Source organism: Notamacropus eugenii, chromosome 3, assembly GCF_028372415.1.
Source record: "Notamacropus eugenii isolate mMacEug1 chromosome 3, mMacEug1.pri_v2, whole genome shotgun sequence".
NCBI classification, from domain to species: Eukaryota; Metazoa; Chordata; class Mammalia; order Diprotodontia; family Macropodidae; genus Notamacropus; species Notamacropus eugenii.
Genome location: NC_092874.1, coordinates 125,534,707 through 125,553,987, shown reverse-complemented (window position 1 = coordinate 125,553,987; position 19,281 = coordinate 125,534,707). Strand labels below are relative to the sequence as shown.

Below are 19,281 nucleotides of genomic sequence, written 5' to 3'. Positions count from 1 at the left end.
TCTTGTGGAAATGAATGCTGAAAACTAAAAATAAATAAATAAATTTAAATCTTAAAAAACTCAGCAACCATAAAAAAGAGTTAGAAGCTCGATGCAAACACCTGTATTGACTCCTGGACTCGGGTAGTGGTACCACCAAAGACTTCATGTAGTGGACTGTGTGCTTATGTAAATATTCAGAAAATAATGTCTTTCTGATCATTCACTAGTTTCATCCATCCTCAATTGCTCAAAGATAGTCAAACCATTAGCAGCCATCGAGAGTAATCATGTAGAAGAAAGAGTCTTAACTTTTCAGGACTTAGGTTTCAGTTCTGGTTCTACCATGTCCTATGCCTATGGTAACCTAATTTTCTTCTTTGGCTTCCAGTTGGAACATCTATAAAATAAGGCAGGATTAGATGATTTCTTCAGTTCCTTCCTAAATCTCTATGATTCCATGACATGTCTAACTAGCAAAGTTAGAGAAATAGCAATAAGCTATAATATTGCTTTACTCTAGTAAAGAGCTAAAGGAGAATGCCCGACTGAGTAGGGATCAGAAAAATACAGAGAAGCCACATTAGGTCATCCTTTCAGCTGCAGATCACAAATTTTACTCACAGGCTAGTGATTAGAACAGAAACTATGGAAGAGAGGAGAGTCAGGATCTTGGAGCCAGACCCAGGCGGGAAGAACACAGCCGCTGTGCCATCTTTCTAATCCCAAGATAAAGAAAAGAACCACATTACTGTGGCTCTAATTCCTGGGAGGAGATCATAGAGTCAGACCGGTAGAGCAGAATGGGGCTGCAATTATGTCACTGTGATTCACAAAAGGAGATCCCAAACTCAGCCAAAGGAAGAAAACAGGAACTCAGCTCTGTCCCTGTGACCCAGAAGGGGAATTTCATACTTAGCCCAGTGGGGAAGAATAATGCTGAGAAAGCAGACCTGACTCTCGGAATCCTCAGAGCTTTCCAACTGACAGGGCCTGAAGTTAGAAACATTCTACTACAGCTCTACCCATGATGAAGCCTAAAAGCTATGCTACCTAGAATGAAACCAAGGTCAGGACCCTGGAAAGCCCGGTAAGTGTAGTATGGTAGAAAGAAGAGTAAACTTAGACCTAGAAGACCTAGATTCAAATCCTGGCTTATAATCTTAGACAGTTTGTTTAACCTCCTATACCCTCTGATCCAGTAATACAACTGGTAGGTCTGTTTGTATTTATAGCAGCTGTCCTTGTGGTGGCAAAGAACTGGAAATTGCAAGGATGTCCATCAATTAGGGAATGACTGAACAAGATGAGGCATATGATCATGATGGAATATTACTTTTGATCCCCATGAGCCTTCATTTCCTTACCTATAAAATGGGGATAATAATATTTGTAATCTTTAACTCAGGGCAATGAGTATAATGGGAAGACTGATTGATGAAGACCCACTATAATATTCTCTGTTTGCTATCAACCTACATGGAGACTTGGGAAGACTGCTTCCTGAATGGGTGATTAAAAACATGGACAAGTATCTTCTGTTTCCTGTCCTTTTACTTTGTGATAAACAAAACAAGTCTTTTAAGTAGACACTGACCTGAAACTGAATAATTTTATAAAAAATTTGAAAGGACAAAATCTCCCTCTTCCCTGGTAAGGAAGCAAGAGGAAAATTAGGAGAAAAAAGAAATATTCCAAGCCTCTAGTAGAGGCCAGTGGGAGATGCTTCCTTTTTTTCACATCCTGGTCTCCATGTCAGTGTCTATATGTTTTCTGTCTCTGTTGTTTATTCACTTTTCTTATCTTAGGTGAATGGTTACTGAAGATGAATAGATCATGGTATGAGCTTATGAGTTTCAAAGGATTGAAAGAGATGTGGGAGGTTCAGCTCCTAAAAGTCCATTGAAAATTTGCTGGTAACCATAGCTGTTAAGCCCAATGAGAAGCTAACTTTGAAGAGTGACTGGTAAGTTTTTCTTCTGTGGATCCTGAAAACTAGAATATACAAAAACTAGAATACTAAGTGAATAATTGATCCCCTTCTATTTGATCCCCATAAGTAGAAAGGGTTCAGTGTTTAGTTCAGATAAGACCTTACAAATAGTTAAACTCTTAGCTCACCCTCCCAACCACCTTTCACCATGTCACACTGGCCAGTTGAGTTAGAACATGGCTAGCTACTTCTCCCATCAGGGCTTTTTATTTTTATTTTTTTGATGGAGGGAGAGGTACATCTTTCTAATATTGTCATTCATGAGACCTCACCAAGTGTGATCCTCCAACAGTATTTGACTAGTTAACATTTCTAATATCAATTAAAAGTTGACATTAATTTGCTTTTATAATGAGATATTTACTATGAAGATACAAGAACTGCTGAACCTGGGAGCCTATTCCCCCCTATTCAATCTGTCTTTGGGAAAAGTGTACTTATACTTAAAAAAATAACTATCAACTAATCCCTCTCATCAAGTTCACTTCTAAGTGTGTAGCATAGCTAATGAATGAGTTGATACTTTGTTTATAGGTCATGATCTCTCAACAGCAGAGTTGATTCACTGCTGGCTTGAGTGCAGCAGGTTGTTCCTCAGAGTTGATACCTAACTAGGATCAATTGCTCTGGTTATTAGCAGACTTTGCTATATTCTCCAATAGCTGGACCTATGGTGGTTCATCCAACTTTAAAAGATTCATAAGTATGTGACCTGATCCATCGATCTTCAATATTCATTTCCAAAAAGAATAGAGGTGTATGAGGGAGGACTAGAACTTCTGGTCTAAGTGCTGGCTGAGCCTTTTTCAGGACTGCTCATCAACCTTGGGTGCTCAAGGTGTCCCAACCCTCATGTGTGGCTCCAAGAAGCTGCAGCATGTGCAATAACTACATTCTGGCAAAACCATCTTGGAAGACAGGTTAAACCAGGTTGCAGGTAACTGACACTATCCATGAATTGGGGTAGGGGGCGCATCTACCTAACACATGTGACTTCCCCCAGTGAAAAGGGTGAATGAGAATTTGATCCAATGATCATGAAGATGGCTGAAGCAGACACTTAAATCAAGACAATGAAGATGACAAGGTCATCCACTGTATCCTGGGCCATTGCCAGTCATTTTGGCTTTTGTCTTGCCACTGGACTTTGATGACTCTGAAAGAGACAATGAGACCAATCACTTTGGGCAACTCTGTGTCACTTAAATCAAATTCACTCTCAAGTAAAGACATAATCCTGTGAGGTCACTGATCCTCCTTGCAAACAAAGGACAAGCAGCAACAACCAAAGAACAGGAAAAAAACAGAGGCCATAAGAATAGAAGAATAAGGCAACAACATCATCAGTACTGGTCACTGCTTCTGTCACTGTACCTATCACCTCCCCACAAGAGACTCACAATATCTCTTCTCCATCCTTGAAAGTCACCATAGAACAGAGAGTTTTTTTTTTTTTATTTTAGTCTTTTGTTTGTACATTTCATTTCAGCTCAGCAGTCAATTAAAAAGGTCTTTTCTTTTTAATGTGTAGTCAACTGACAGGAAACAGAAACTATATCTGTATATTCTAAATCTGGGAAAGGGGCCTTCCATCCCATATTTCTGGAAGCAGGCTTGCCATGCCTCTATATTAGCTGATACTAAGCTGGATACATTGCACATAACCTCAAGGACAATGCCAACATTGCATGAACAAATTGATTTGTAAAACTTATTGCATTATTTCAGTGTTAGTTGTTATCATCATCTACTTTAGGATCCTGAGGTTAATGCAAGGTATAGAAGTGTTTGAAAAAATAGTGTACCCATTGCAGGAATTCCTGCTACAAAATTTCAGAGAAGTCAGCCTCTACTTAAACACTTTGAATAACAGGGAACTCACTATTTTACGTGGCATCCCGTTCCTTTTATTGGATTGTTTTCTTTATTAGAGAATTCATCTTTATTTTAAACAGAAATTCAACTTCTTATAACCTCTACCTATTCTATTCTTTGGAACTACACAGAGTAAGTCTAATTCATTCTCTGCATGACAGCTCTATAAATATTTAAGGGTAACTTTGCTGCTACGGATTACCTGTTTATTAGATCAGAATATTTTGCTATCACTCTCCCACCATGCATATTGCTTTCCTTTGCAGATTTTTAAGATATGGGTGTGGGACATACAATACCAGACAGTCATTCAGCCTGTTATGAGAGGGAAATGATGTCGGCCATTGTTGTTCATCCTTCATTTTTGAAGAAGACCGCTGACATCCTTTAGACTGTAACTAAGACAGAACAAGCCACACTGCTGCTGCCTAGTTTCCATTAGTTCTAGGATCAGTCTGCCAGCTCAACTCTGCCAATAAGTGAATACTGAGGGGCAGATATATCTGGGAGTAAAAATTCACTATCATGGAGTCAATCTGGATTGAGAAAGCATGTTAGTATCTTGGGGCTCGAGGTTCAGAGAGGCTTAGAGCCTGTGTGACATAGTCTAGGCAATATCACTAAGGGATGAGCTAGACAGAAAAAACTCAACAAGCAAAAATTTTGCTTTAGGAAGATGGGACATAATGGAGGGAATGGGATAATAAGAGAGAGAAGTTTCCAGGGGCAGATAGATAATGGAAATACATGCCCAAGTCCTCAAGAATAATGAGGAAACTAGCTTTATAATTCAGATACGGAACATTTTTTCCTCTCCTACTGGAAGCCAGGGGATTGATCAAGTGATATTTTCTCAGACCAGAATGTGGCTGTTGCACATACTACAGCTTCTTGGAGCCACACATGAGTAGCCCTGAAAAAGACTCAGCCAATCCTTAGACCAGAGGTTCTAGTCCTCCTTTATACACCAGATTGAAATAATATGAGAATGACTACTAAGCTTGATGGCTAAAGGAAGAATGGCACTAAGACCTGTGTTCTAGCATCTCTAACTGAAACCTGGAAGGTTCAAATTCTAGCATCATTTTATTATGCTCCTATTTTGTGTTAGGCATTGTACCAGATGCTAAGTATACAAAGAAATGTAAAAAAAAATACAACTGAGAAGTAGCAACTTGACCAGTTAAATCCATGGTTTGTGAATAAAAACTGAGTTAATATCAAGGCCAAGAAACAACAGTGTGTGTAGGGGATAAAGAGCTTGTCAGAATAAGAAAAAAAGCTTTTGTCTGAGCCCTGCCTCCAAAATATACTGATTATCTGACTCTGGGCCAGTCACTTAACCTCTTAGTTTCCCATATGGCTATATAAGATGATAAATAATAGATGCAATTTCTAATCTGCATAAGCAGAGGAAATTTCTTTATTGGGAATTCTCCATAGTAATGGAATCTCAGGTCTTGTCCAGATATTAACATTCAGACTATCCCTCTGCCTCAGTGTTTTCCTTCTCCCACTGGTGAGTTGTTCCTTTAGGGACCTCCACTTTGTGGAAGGGCTCCAGCCAGCTATTGTTCATTTTTTTCTCTCAGTTCTACTTCTGACTTTCTAACTTTCTACCTCCCATCCCTCTTGTGGTTGTCAGTTTCTTTTTAGGGCTGTCTTCCTCCAGTAGAGCATAGATTCCTTAAGTACCGGAATTGTCTTTCTGCTTGAATTTACCTTTCAAATGCTTATTATAATGTCTAACACGTAATAAGAGTTTGATAAATACTTGCCAGCTATTAACTGAAATACACACACACACAGCTATACATATACATGCATATCTAAGAAAAGATGTGGTGGGAGGTTAGGCAGGTGAAAGCTAAGTTTAGGCTGACTGTACTTGGTGCTGAGCCTTAGTATTAAACTAGAAGAAACTTTGGCAGTTTGTTAAACTAAATATTTTTGTGTTTTACTCTCTTTCCATCACCACCTTCTCAATCCTCCATTGCTTGTTTCCTTTGTAGTACCTTCTATTAGATCCTTTTTCGAAACACTTAAGAGATTGGTGTGCTATGATGGAGGACTGTGTTGTTACAGGCTCTCAAACACACTCGTTGATTTCCAAGCCTCTACTTCCAATATAATAAAAGTAATACCCCCATTTTATAGACAAAGAAATTAAGGTTCATGGAGAGTAAATGAATTGCCCATGATTATACAACTAGCAATTATCAGAGCTAGGTCTAAGTTCAGTTCTTTTTCTATTACCTAATACAATTATATAAAAAAAATGCTACTGTCCTTTCTCATTCTTCACAGAAATGAATGGGCTAAGGGCCTGATTTATAGAATTCAGGAGCCTCAAAGACATTTCTGTGGCAGAAATGCATCCTAGGCAACATTTGAATGGCTATATCATCAAACTGACTCTCTACCACCAAGGAAAGCATCAAATGTAGAAATAGCACCTAAGTCCAGGGGTAGGGGAATACAGACATTACAATGGTACACTGGCTACCTTCCCACACATTAGTTTACCAAGGGGCACACATACAGATGTGCTAACACCAGACAAATTTATTAGGGAAACTTTTTGGAGGGAAATGCTACTAATCATCTATACCCTTCCCAGACCCAGAAGATTTACCTGGATGTGATTTTCATTCCGTAAACAATCAAATCCATGCAAAGGCAAATGTACTATGGCCACCCTGTTAAAATATTATCTTAAATGCCTTTCATTCATTTTATTTCATTAAATGTTTTCCTTTTCTTAAATGCCTCAATTAAACTTGTCCTTTATGAGAACACAATGGCTGACAATTTAGCTAATTTATTCTGGGTATGTCCCCTGGCTATCTTATAACACAGTTTAATAAATTAGAAAAAATTGGGCAGAGCCAAAATGTAGGGAGAAGCCAGGAAATTACCTCAGCTCTCCCCAGTTTCCCTCAGAAACAATGCTAAATCAAGGCTCTAAAAGAATTCTGGAGTGACAGAACCTACAAAAAGATGGGCAGTTTTCCTGCCCAAGGTAACTTAGAAGGACTTCAGGAAAGATCTGTCTCACTTGGATAAAAGGCGAGTGCAGCCAAGCTCAGGCTATGTCCAGGCAAGTCAGTGGGAGGCTCTTAGCCTCAGCACAGATCAATAACCAAGGCCCCTTTATTCAAACTCAGAATGCCAGTGGTTCACCAGGCCAGTTGGGAGTCCTTCAGTCTGTAGCCAGTAGGCAAACTTCCAGCCTTAGGACCCAGCGTACAACAGGTGTGACTAGATTGAACCACCCTAGTGCAGTGGGCAAGGCACCAGCCCCAGAAGCCCTCATGCAGAAAGCCAGCAACCAGAAACCTGGTCCCCAATGCAATTAGTCTGAGACAGTACCCCCTGTACCCCAGAAGCAAAGCTTAACTTTAAAAAATGAGCAAAATAAAAAGAGTCCTGATTGTAGAAAGCTATTATGATAGTAGGCAAGATCAAAACACAAACTCAGAAGGGGGCAACAATTTCAAAATGCCTACATGCAAAGCTTCAAATGGGACTATGAATTGGTCTTAAGCTCAAAAAGTCTTCTTGGAAGAGCTTGAAAAGAGTTTTAAAAATCAAGTAAGAGAGGTAGAAGAAAAATTGGGAAAAGAAATGAGAGTTATGTAAGAGAATTATGAAAAAAGAATCAGCAGCTTGGAAAAGGAAGGACAAAAATTGACTGAAGAAAATAACTCCTTAAAAAAATAAAATTAGCCAAATTGGGAAAAAATATGACTGAAGAAAATAACCCCTTTAAAAGAAGAATTGGACAAATGGAAAAGTAGTTACAAAAGCTAATTGAAGAAAATAATTCTTTAAAAATTAGAGTTGGATAAATAAAAGATAATGACTCTAAGGCACCAAGAATCAGTCAAACAAAATTAAAAGAATGAAAATAATATAAGAAAATGTAAAATACCTCAGTGGAAAAAGAATTAACCTGGAAAATAGTTCCAAGAGACATAATTTAAGAAATGTTACACTATCTCAGAGGCATGATTAAAAAAAAGAGTGTAGACAGAATTTTTCAAGAAATTGTCAAGGAAGACTTCCCTGATATCCTGAAATCAAAGGGTAAAATAGTCATTGAAAGAATTCACTGATCACCTCCTGAAAGATATCTCAAAGTGAAAACTCCAAGGAATGTTGTAGCCAAATTTCAAAACTATCAGGTCAAGAAGAAAATACTGCAAGAAGATAGAAAGAAAGAATTGAAATATCATGGCATCATAGTAAGGATTATACAGGACTTAGTTTCTACAGTAAAGAATCAGAGGGCTTGGAATATGACATTTCAGAAGGGAGAGGAACTTGAATTACAACCAAGAATCAACTGCCCAATAAAATTGAGCATACTCTTTCAGGGGAAAAGGCAGACATTCAATGAAATAAAGGACTTTCAAACTTTCCTGAAAAGTTTAGAGATGAACAAAAATTTGATCTTCAAATATAAGACTCCAGAGAAGCACAAAAAGGTAAATAGTAAAGAAAGAAAAAAACCATGGTACTCAATGAGATTAAGCTGTTTACATTCCTACATGGGAAGATGATACTTGTAACTCTTAAGAACTCTATGTCTATTAGGGCATTTTGAAGAAGTATACTTACACGAAGAGTGTGGGCATAAGTTGATTTTGTGATGATAAAAAATTAAGGAGTGAAGAAAAGGATTGGGGGAAAAAAGCAAAAGTGGAGGCAAAATGGGATGAATTATATCACATGAAAGTGGCATAAAAGATCTTTTAAAATAGAGGGAAAGAAGGGAAGGGGTGAGCATTATTTGCACCTTACTCTTATTGGATTTGGCTCAAAGAGGGAATAACATTCATATTTAGTTGAGTAAATAAATCTAGCTTTCTCTATAGGGAAGTAGGAGGGGAAGGGGAAAAGAAAGTGGGGAGCTTATAGATGGGAGGGTAGATTGAGGAAAGTGGTGGTCAAAAACAAAACAAGGGTGAGGAAGGACAAGGTGAAAGGAGAAAGAGGAAAGGATAAAATGGGGGGAAAGAGGATGGAGAGAAATACACAGTTAGTAATTATAATTGTGAATGTGAATGAGATGAATTCTCCCATAAAAAGCAAGTGGATTATAAACCAGAATTGTACAATATATTGTTTACAAGAAACACACTTCAAGCAGAGAGACACACACAGAGTAAAGGTAAAAGGTTAAAGCAGAATCTATTATGCTTCAACTGAAGTTAAAAAAAATCAGGGGTAACAATTATGATCTCAGACAAAGCAAAAGCAAAAATAAATCTAATTAAAAGAGACAAGGAAGGAAACTACATTTCAATAAAAGGTACCATGGACAATGAAGTAATATCATTAGTAAACATCTATGCACCAAGTGGTATGGCATCCAAATTCTTAGAGAAATTAAGGGAGTTACAGGAAGAAATAGACTTCAGAACTATACTAGTGGGGGACCTCAACCACATTCTCTCAGAACTAGATAAATCTAACCCCAAAATAAACAAGAAGGAAGTTAAGGGGACGAATAGAATTTTAGAAAAGTTAGATGTGGTTGACTTGTGGCAAAAATTGAATGGGGATAGAAAGGAATATATTTTCTTCTGGGTAGTACATGGCACCTACACAAGAACTGACCATATATTAAGGCAGAAAAACCTCACACTCCAATGAAAAAAGTCAGAAATATTAAATATATCCCTTTCAGATCATGATGCAATAAAAATTACATGTAATAAAGGAGCATGGAAAGATAGGCTAAAAACTAATTGGAAACTACATAATCTAATCCTAAAGAATGAATGGGTCAAACAACAAATCATAGAAACAATCAATAATTCCATTAACAAGAATGAAAATAATGAGGCAACATATTAAAATTCATGGGATGTTGCCAAAGTAGTACTTAGGGGAAATTTTATATCTCTAAATGTTTACATGAAAAAAAATAGAGAAAGAAAAGATCAATAAATTGAGTGTGGAATTAAAAAAAAACAACTAGAAAAAGACCAATTCAAAAATGCTTAATGAAACACAAAATTAGAAATTCCAAAAATCAAAGGAGAGATTAATATAATTGAAAATAGGAAAACTCTTGAAGCATTAAATGAAACTAAGGTGATTTACATTAGAACCAATAAAATAGATAAACCTTTGATTAATATGGTTTAAAAATGAGAAAGAAGAAAACCAAATTACTAGTATCAAAAATGAAAAGGTGAATTTACCACCAGGTGAAGAGGAAATTAAAGAAATAATTAGGAGCTCTTTTGCCAATAAAACTGAAATGGATGAATATTTACAAAAATATAAATTTCCCAGATTAGCAGGAGAGGAAATAAAATACTTAAGTTATCCCATTTTGGAAAAAGAAATTGAATAAGCCATCAATGAACTCTCTAAGAAAAACACTCCAGGGACAGATGGATTTACAAATGAATTCTACCAAACATTTGAAGAATAATTAATTCCAATACTCTATAAACTATTTGGAAAACTAGGCAAAGAACGTGTCCTACTAAATTCCTTTTAAGACATATAAATATAGTTCTGATAGCTAAATTGGTAAGAACCAAACACAGAAAGAAAATTACAGACCAATTTCCCTAATGAATATGAAGGCAAAAATTTTAAATAAAATATTAGTAAAGAGATTAAAGCAATTTATCACCAGGATAATATATTATAACCAGGTGGAATTTATATGAGGAATTTAGGGTTAGTTTAATAGTAGGAAAACTATCATGATAATTGAGTATATCAATAGCAATATCCACAGAAATCATATGATAATCTCAATAGATGTGAGAAAAAAAACAAAAAAACTTTTGACAAAATACAGCACCCATTCTTATAAAAAACGCCAGAGATCCTAGGAATCAAGAGAGTGTTCCTTAAAATGATAAGGAGTAGTTATCTAAAACCATCAGCAGGCATTATCACCACTATTATTCAATATTGTACTAGAAATGTTAGCTTTAGCAATGAGAGAAGAAAAAAGAAATTAAAGGTATTAGAATAGGCAATGAAGAGACAAAACTAACACTTTGAAGAAGATATGATCGTATACTTTTAGAATTCTAGAGAATCAACTAAAAATGAATAATTTTTTAAATAATTAAGAACTTTAGCAGTGGCAGGATATCAAATAAACCCACACAGATCACCAGCATTTCTATGTACTATCGACAAATTCCAGCAGCAAGAGATAATTTATATTTAAAATGTCATTATTTAAAATGTATGTAGACATATAAAATGTTTGGGAGTCTACCTGCCAATAAAACTGAGGAACCATATGAACTGAATTACAAAACACCTCTCATACAAATAAAGTCAGACATAAACAATTAGAAAGATATTAACTGTTCATATGTAGGAAGATAATACAATAATAAGGGCAATTATACCTAAATTAATTTACTTATTCAGTGCAAACCAACCAAACTACCAGAACATTATTTTATACAGCTAGAAAAAAATAACAGAATTCATCTGAAAGAAGAAAGGTCAAGAATACCAAGGGAATTAATGAAAAAAAAAATGCAAAGGTGGCTTACTTGTAGAGATCTCAAACTATATTATAAAGTAGTAACCATCAAAACTATTTCACACTAGCTAAGAAAAAGAGTGGAATAAACTAGGTACACAAGACACAGTAATAAATTACTCTAGTAACGGATAAACCCCAAACCTTCCAGCTTCTGGGATAAGAACTCACTATTTGACAAAATCTTCTGGAAAAACTGGAAAATAGTATGGCAGAAACAAGGCATAGACTAGCATCTCACATTGTATAGCAAGATAAGGTCAAAATGGGTACATAATTTAGACATAAAGGCTGATAACCATAAACAAACTAGGAGAGCATGAAATAGTTTACCTGTTATATCTATGGAAAAGGGAAGCATTTTTGACCAAAGAGGAGACAGAAAATATTATGAAATGCAAAATGGATAATTTTGATTACATTAAGTTAAAAATGTTTTTGCACAAACAAAGCCAATGCTACCAAGATTAGAAGGAAAGCAGAAAACTGAGAAACAATTTTTACAGCCATTGTTTCAGATAAAGGCCTCATTTCTAAAATATATAGAGAACTGTGTCAAATTTATAAGATTGTAAGCCATTCCCCAAATCATAAATGATCAAAGGATATGAACAGGCCATAATCAGGTAAAGACATTAAAGCAATATATAGTTATATAAAATGCTCTAAATCACTATTGATTAGAGAAATGAAAATTAAAACAACTCTGAAGTACTGCCTCACACCTATCAGACTGCCTAATATAACAGAAAAAGAAAATGATAAATGTTGGAGATTTGGAAAAAATGGAGCATTAATGTATTGTTGGTGAAGGTGAGAAATGATTCACACTGGAGAGCAAATTGGAACTATGCTCAAAGGGCAACTAAACTGTGCATACCCTTTGATTCAGCAATACCACTGCTATGTCTGTATCCAAAAGAGATTATTAAAAAGGGAAAAAGAATCATATGTACAAAAATATTTATAGCAGTTCTTTTTGTAGTGGCCAATAATTGGACACTGAGAGGATGCCCATCAATTGGGAAATGGCTGAACAAGTGATATATGAATGTAATGGAATACTAACATGCTATAAGAAATGATGAGTGAACAGATTTCAGAAAAACCTAGACAGACTTATATGAACTGATACTGAGTGAAGTGAGCAGAACCAGGAGAACATTATACACAATAACAGCAATACTGTGTGACAACCAATTATGATAGATCCAGCTCTTCTCAGCAGTATAGTGATCTAAGATAATTCCAAAAGAGTCATGATGGAAAATGCTATCCACATGCAGAGAAAGAACTATAGTGTCTCAGTGGAGATTAAAGCATGTTTTTCCACTTTTTTTCTTTCTTGTTTTTTTCCCTTTTGTTCTGATTCTTCTTTCACAACATCACCAGAAATGTTGCTAATGTTGTTGAACAATGAGCTTTTTTGAGTACTTGCATTTTGATGGAGTAGTCATCCATCATGGATTTATCTGGTTTTCAATTCTGTATTTTTGGAAGCTCATTTCAATCATATGAAAATATGAACTATTCAATGAATTAATTTTAACTTGACACAAGAAACTGATTTCTAAATCAGAGTGATAACAATAACTTGCAGTCAAATATATTCCTTTTCATGGTCAGCTAGGGGGCACAGTAGATTAACTACTAGAACTGGAGTTAGGAATACTCATCTGTCTGAGTTCAAATCTGACCTCAGACTCTTACTGTGTCTGGGCAAGTCATTTAATTCTTTTTGCCTCAGTTTCCTGATCCATAAAATGAGCTGGAGAAGGAAATAGCAAGCCTCCCCAGTACCTTTGCAAAACCACAACAATAATCCAAATGGGCGTATGAAAAGTCAGACATTACTGAAAACAGCCTAACAACAAACATTCTTTTTCAATGTTTAGAATACTTGTTGTGATCGTTATACAGGACGACTGCTCCCAGTTTGGATGGATCTAGGAAGCTAAATTTTTCATCATTCATTGATAACCATGGGACTATAAATCATACGGGGAAGCTTGGTGGATAGAGAGCCAGACCTTGACTTAGGAAGAACTGAGTTCAAGTCCAGATACCCAGTAGCTTTGTGACCCTGGGAAAATAACTTCTTTTTCCTCAGTTTCCTTATCTGTAGAATGGGGATAATAATAACACCTACTTCCCAGGGTTATTGTGGGGATCAAATTAAATGATAACTGTAAAGTACTTAGCACAATGCCAGGCACATGATAAATGCTATATATTTTTAATTATTTATTATTATTATGATTTCACCCAGGGTCTGCCAGAATTGAAAGAATGATCCATACTCCATTAGAGAGTACCATGTCCTAGTTTACAGAATATATTTATGTATGCAAAATGCAATGTCTTTCTTCCTTCATCATAGTGATGGATAAAGTCTGACAATTATTTTCTATTCAAATGCATCTTTTCAGTATTATCAGTTGCCAAAAGCTTCTGTCATTACAATACAACCTCATGACAACCAAGTTACCATTATTATCTTCTTATCTTTTATTAGTAACATTTCATATTGGTGTCTCCTTTGAAAGACTTTAGGGAGGCTCTGATGAGATTTAGGAAACACCCATCATCTCCTCAGTCTTGTTAACAGGACTCATTTCCTGGAAAGATTTCCACAGGTAGCTAATCTCAATCACATTAGATCAATTCTTATTAAATCCATTTTCACAGGGCTGAACTCTTCAAATTTTGGGATTGTACCCTATCTGGATCTTGCAGTTCCCAATGTGCTGACTAAAAATGCAACTGGATTTTAACCACCCTCTCCCTTTCACACTTTGTGTATAGATTATGATGAGAAAGACCATGTGGCATCCCCACAATTCTCACCAGAATTGCCTTCATGTTTTATCAATGAGTTGGAGGATTGTCTGGACTTAACAGTCCTAGAATAGGGGCAGCTATCTTGAATAGCCATAGATGGGGAATACATTCCACAAACTGAAATGGCATTTATTCTTATAAAAATTCTTCCTATGGAAGTAGATCCTAGGTAAAATTTTGATGCAAGAGAAAATATTTGAGTATCTTAACCTATGAAATCACAATAACCCAGTTCTATATATTCCCTGCCCCCACCATGTAATGTCATTTCCTTTTCCTTTCTTCCACTGAAAACCTGTACTCAAAAAAGGTTAATATAAACTTATCAGCCTCAAAGCATGAATAACTAACAACTTAATGTATCTTTTTCTAAGTATTTTTATTTAGGAGGCAGTTAGGTGGCTCAGTGGCTAGAGTGCTGGGTCTGAAGTTAGGAAGACTTGAATTCAAATCCATCCTTGGACACTTAGTAGCTGTGTGATCACTAGCTGTGGCAAGTCACTTAACCTCTGTTTGTCTTAACCCACTGGAGAAGGAAATGGTAAACCACTGCAGTGCCTTTGTCAAGAAAACCTCATGGACAGTATTGGTATTCTATGATCCACAGGATCATGAAAAGTCAGACACAACTGAACAACAAGAATTTTTATTTAACAAATATAAAAACCTTTAGCTAGAGGAATAAAGTAAGATTTCAGATGCTAGTCTACAAGTAGGAAAGGTTTCAAAGGGGTACAAATTTTTTTTTGTTGACTGCTCCTAGTATTATAGCACTAGTATAGTGCTCTTCTATACCTAAGAATAAGGTCAGCCTTGCAGAACCATAGGAGAAACATCACCTTTACCTATCACCTAACATTCAGGATTGCTCCCTGGGAGGGCCTGAATCCCTCTCTAGGAACTCTCAATCCAACTCCCTTGTCTTTTTTTTTAAAATTAATTTATTTAACTTTTAACATTCATTTTCACAAAATTTTGGGTTCCAAATTTTCTCCCCATTTGTCCTCTCCCCCACCCCAAAACACCAAACATTCTAATTGCCCCTATCACCAATCTGCCCTCTCTTCTAACATCCCTCCCTTCCCTTGTCCCCATCTTCTCTTTTGTCCTGTAGGGCAAGATGACTTTCTATACCCCATTACCTGTATTTCTATTTCCTAGTTGCAAGAACAATACTCAACAGTTGTTCCTAAAACTTTGAGTTCCAACTTCTCTTCATCCCTCCCTACCCATTCCCTTTGGGAAGGCAAACAATTCAATAGAGGCCACATCTGTGTACTTTTGCAAATGACTTCCATAATAGTCGTGCTATATAAGACTAACTATATTTCCCTCCATCCTATCCTGCTTCCAATTACTTCTATTCTCTCTTTTGATCCTGTCCCTCCCTGTGAGTGTCGCCCTCAAATTGGACCCTCCTCCCCAGCCCTCCCTTCCATCGTCCCCCCCACCCTCTTTATCCCCTTGTCCCCCACCTTCCTGTATTGTAAGATAGGTTTTCATACCAAAATGAGTATGCATTTTATTCCTTCCTTTAGTAGAATGTGATGAGAGTAAGCTTCATGTTTTTCTCTCACTTCCCCTCTTTTTCCCCAAACTAAAAAAAAATCTTTTGCTTGCCTTTTTTATGAGAAATAATTTACCCCATTACATTTCTCCCTTTCTCCTCACATATATTTCTCTCTCACTGCTTGATTTCATTTTTTTTTTGAGATATAATCCCATCCTATTCAATTCACTCTGCGCACTCTGTCTCTATGAGTGTGTGCGTGTGCATGTGTGTGTGTGTGTAATCCCACCAAGTACCCAGATACTGAATAGTTTCAAGAGTTGCTAATATTGTCTTTCCATGTAGGGATGTAAACAGTTCAACTTTTATAAGTCCCTTATGACTTCTCTTTGCTGTTTACCTTTTCATGCTTCTCTTCCTTCTTGTGTTTGAAAGTCAAATTTTCTTTTCAGCTCTGGTCTTTTCATCAAGAATGCTTGAAAGTCCTCTATTTCATTGAAAGACCAATTTTCCCCTGAAGTATTATACTCAGTTCTGCTGGGTAGGTGATTCTTGGTTTTAGTCCTAGTTCCTTTGACTTCTGGAATATCCTATTCCATGCCCTTCAATCCCTTAATGTAGAAGCTGCTAGGTCTTGTGTTATCCTGATTGTATTTCCACAGTACTTGAATTGTTTCTTTCTAGCTGCTTGCAATATTTTCTCCTTCACCTGGGAATTCTGGAATTTGGCCACAATGTTCCTAGGAGTTTCTCTTTTTGGATCTTTTTCAGGTGGTGATCAGTGGATTCTTTCAATATTTATTTTGCCTTCTGGTTCTAGAATATCAGGGCAGTTTTCCTTGGTAATTTCATGAAAGATGATGTCTAGGCTCTTTTTTTGATCATGGCTTTCAGATACGCCCGTAATTTTCAGATTGTCTCTCCTGGATCTATTTTCCAGGTCAGTTGTTTTTCCAGTGAGATATTTCACATTATCTTCCATTTCTTCATTCTTTTGGTTTTGTTTTGTGATTTCTTGGTTTCTCATAAAGTCATTAGCCTCTATCTATTCCATTCTAATTTTGAAATAACTATTTTCTTCAGTGAGCTTTTGAATCTCCTTTTCGATTTGGCTAATTCTGCTTTTGAAAGCATTCTTCTCCTCATTGGCTTCTTGAACCTCCTTTGCCAATTGAGTTAGCCTATTTTTCAGGGTGTTATTTTCTTCCACATTTTTTTGGGTCTCCTTTAGCAGGGTGCTGATTTGTTGTTAATACTTTGCTTGCAAGTCTTTTATTACTCTTCCCAGTTTTTCCTCCACCTCTCTATCATGATTTTGAAAATTGTTTGGCTCTTTAAGACCTTTTCCCAGAACTGATCCCATTGAGTGGGCTGGGATGTAGAAGCACTGACTTCCGTGTCTTCCCCTGATGGTGAGCACCGCTCTTCCTCATCAGAAGGGAGGGGAGGAGAAACCTGCTCACCAAGAAAGTAACCCTCAATAGTCTTGGTTTTTTTCCCTTTTCTGGGCATTTTCCCAGCCAGTGACTTGACCTCTGAATATTCTCCTCACACTCACCTCCCCCCCGGATCCTCTCAGCCAGCACTTGGGGTCTGAGGCTCAAATGCTGCTTCCCAGGCTCAGGGCTTTTGGCAGGGGCAGGGCTGCTATTCAGTGTGAGATTAAGTTCAGGTGCTCAGGTGGGGGCAGGGCCGCCTCTTGGGCTCAGTTCCCTCAGGGGCTTTATGCAGAGACCTTCAACAATGGATCCAGGCTCCTGCCTGCTTGGGGAGCCCCGGTCTGCTCTCACCTCCGCTGCTGCCTCCCGAGGGGGCCTGAGCTATGGGGGCACCCCACGTCCCTCTCGACCCACCAAAGAGACCCTCTCACCAACCCCCGTCACCTGTGGGTGGAGGGACCTGCGTGGCCGCTGGAGATCCCATCCCTGAAGCCCGCTCGGATCTGCTCCTCTTGGTGCCACGGCCACGGCAGGGCTGTGCTTGGCTCCCAATCTGCGGTGCCCAGTCTACGGCACAAAGGACCTTTTGCAAGAGGTTTGCAGGTCCCTCTGGAACAGAAATCTCCTTCGCTCCAATGTTCTGTGGCCTCTGGTGCTGCAGAATTCGCAGTGGGTTGCTATTTACAGATGTTCTATTGGTTGTGGGTTAGGAGCTATGTGTATGTGTGTCTTTCTACTCCTCCATCTTGGCTCCGCCTCTAATTCTGCTTTTTAAAGCATTTTTCTCATTGGCTTTTTGGACCTCTTTTGCCAATTGAGTTAGCCTGTTTTTCAAGGTGTTATTTTCTTCAGCATTTTTTTGGGTCCCCTTTAGTAAGATGTTCACTTACTTTTCAGATTTTCTTGCATCTCTCTCATTTCTCTTTCCAATTTTTCCTCCACCTCTGTTACTTGATTTTCAAAATCCCTTTTGAGCTCTTCCATGACCTGAGACCATTGCATATTTATTTTGAAGGTTTTGGACATGGAAGCCTTTATTTCCTCTGATATTATTCTTTGTTCTTCCTCATCTGAAAGGATAGAAGAAAATACCCATTCATCAAGAAAGTAACCTTCTAAAGTCTTATTTTTTTCTCCTTTTTTGAGCATTTTTCCAGCCAGTTACTTGACTTTTGAGTCCTTTGTCAAGAGAAGGGTATATATACTCTGAAGACCTGTAAGATCTCAGTTCCTCCAAGGTGGCACAATCAAGAGAAAGGAGCATACTCCTCTCCTGGCCTGCACAGTGGTCTGGAAGCAACCCAAAACTTTTCTGCCCAGAATCTGTAATTAGAATTCCCTCACCACAACCGCCTCCAGTTCCACCACCAGGGTTCCTTCTCACCTCTGGGTGGAGCTAGGGCTGAGAATCAGATCAGTGGCTCAATTCCCCCAGGGACTTTAGGTGGAGGTCTCCCAGGGCTGCCACTCAGGGCTGAGATTCAGATCAACTGTTCAGTTCCCCCAGGGGCTATAGGCAGAGAGCTAGCAAAATTGCAGCTGCAGTGCCTGCTGCCAGAGGTCCAGCCAGCATTCCCTTCTTTTGGGTGATGTGGCCCTCCCACTGACCTTTGAAGCTGTCTGTGGCATTTGTAGGTTGAGCAATATGGAAACTGCTGGCAGTGGTGCCCTGAAGCCTGTTCCACATGCTACATGCCAGGCGTCTGCACACCACAGGCTGGGCTGGGCATCCATGAGCTGCATGCTGGGCTGGGCATCCCCAAAACACTTTTTGTAAAAATGAAATCAGATCTAAATAACTGAAAAAAACATCAATTAGTTGTTTGTGGGTAGTCCAAGCTAATATGATAAAAATGAAAATACTGCCTAAATTAATTTACCTATTCAGTATCATACCAATCAAACTACCAAAAATCATTTTGTAGAGCTAGAAAACATAATAACTAAATTCATATAGAAGAACAAAAGATCCAGAATATCAAGGGAATTAATGAAAAGAAATGCTAGAGAAGGTAGCCTAGTCATACCAATCTCAAATTGCAGTATAAAGCAACAATCATCAAAATCAGTTGGTACTGGCTAAGAAATAGAGGGGTAGATCAGTGGA

At 37.6% G+C, this 19,281-nt stretch overlaps 1 long non-coding RNA gene across 1 annotated transcript in view; it reads left to right on the top strand.

Moving 5' to 3' along the window:
• The first annotated feature begins 1,768 nt into the window (after positions 1 to 1,768).
• The window catches only part of LOC140533285 (uncharacterized), a 43,978-nt gene continuing 26,465 nt past the window's right edge, over positions 1,769 to 19,281 (top strand). Inside the window, exon 1 of the long non-coding RNA XR_011976864.1 lies at positions 1,769 to 1,945. This is a non-coding gene — a long non-coding RNA (uncharacterized lncRNA). The remainder of the gene's footprint in view (positions 1,946 to 19,281) is intronic.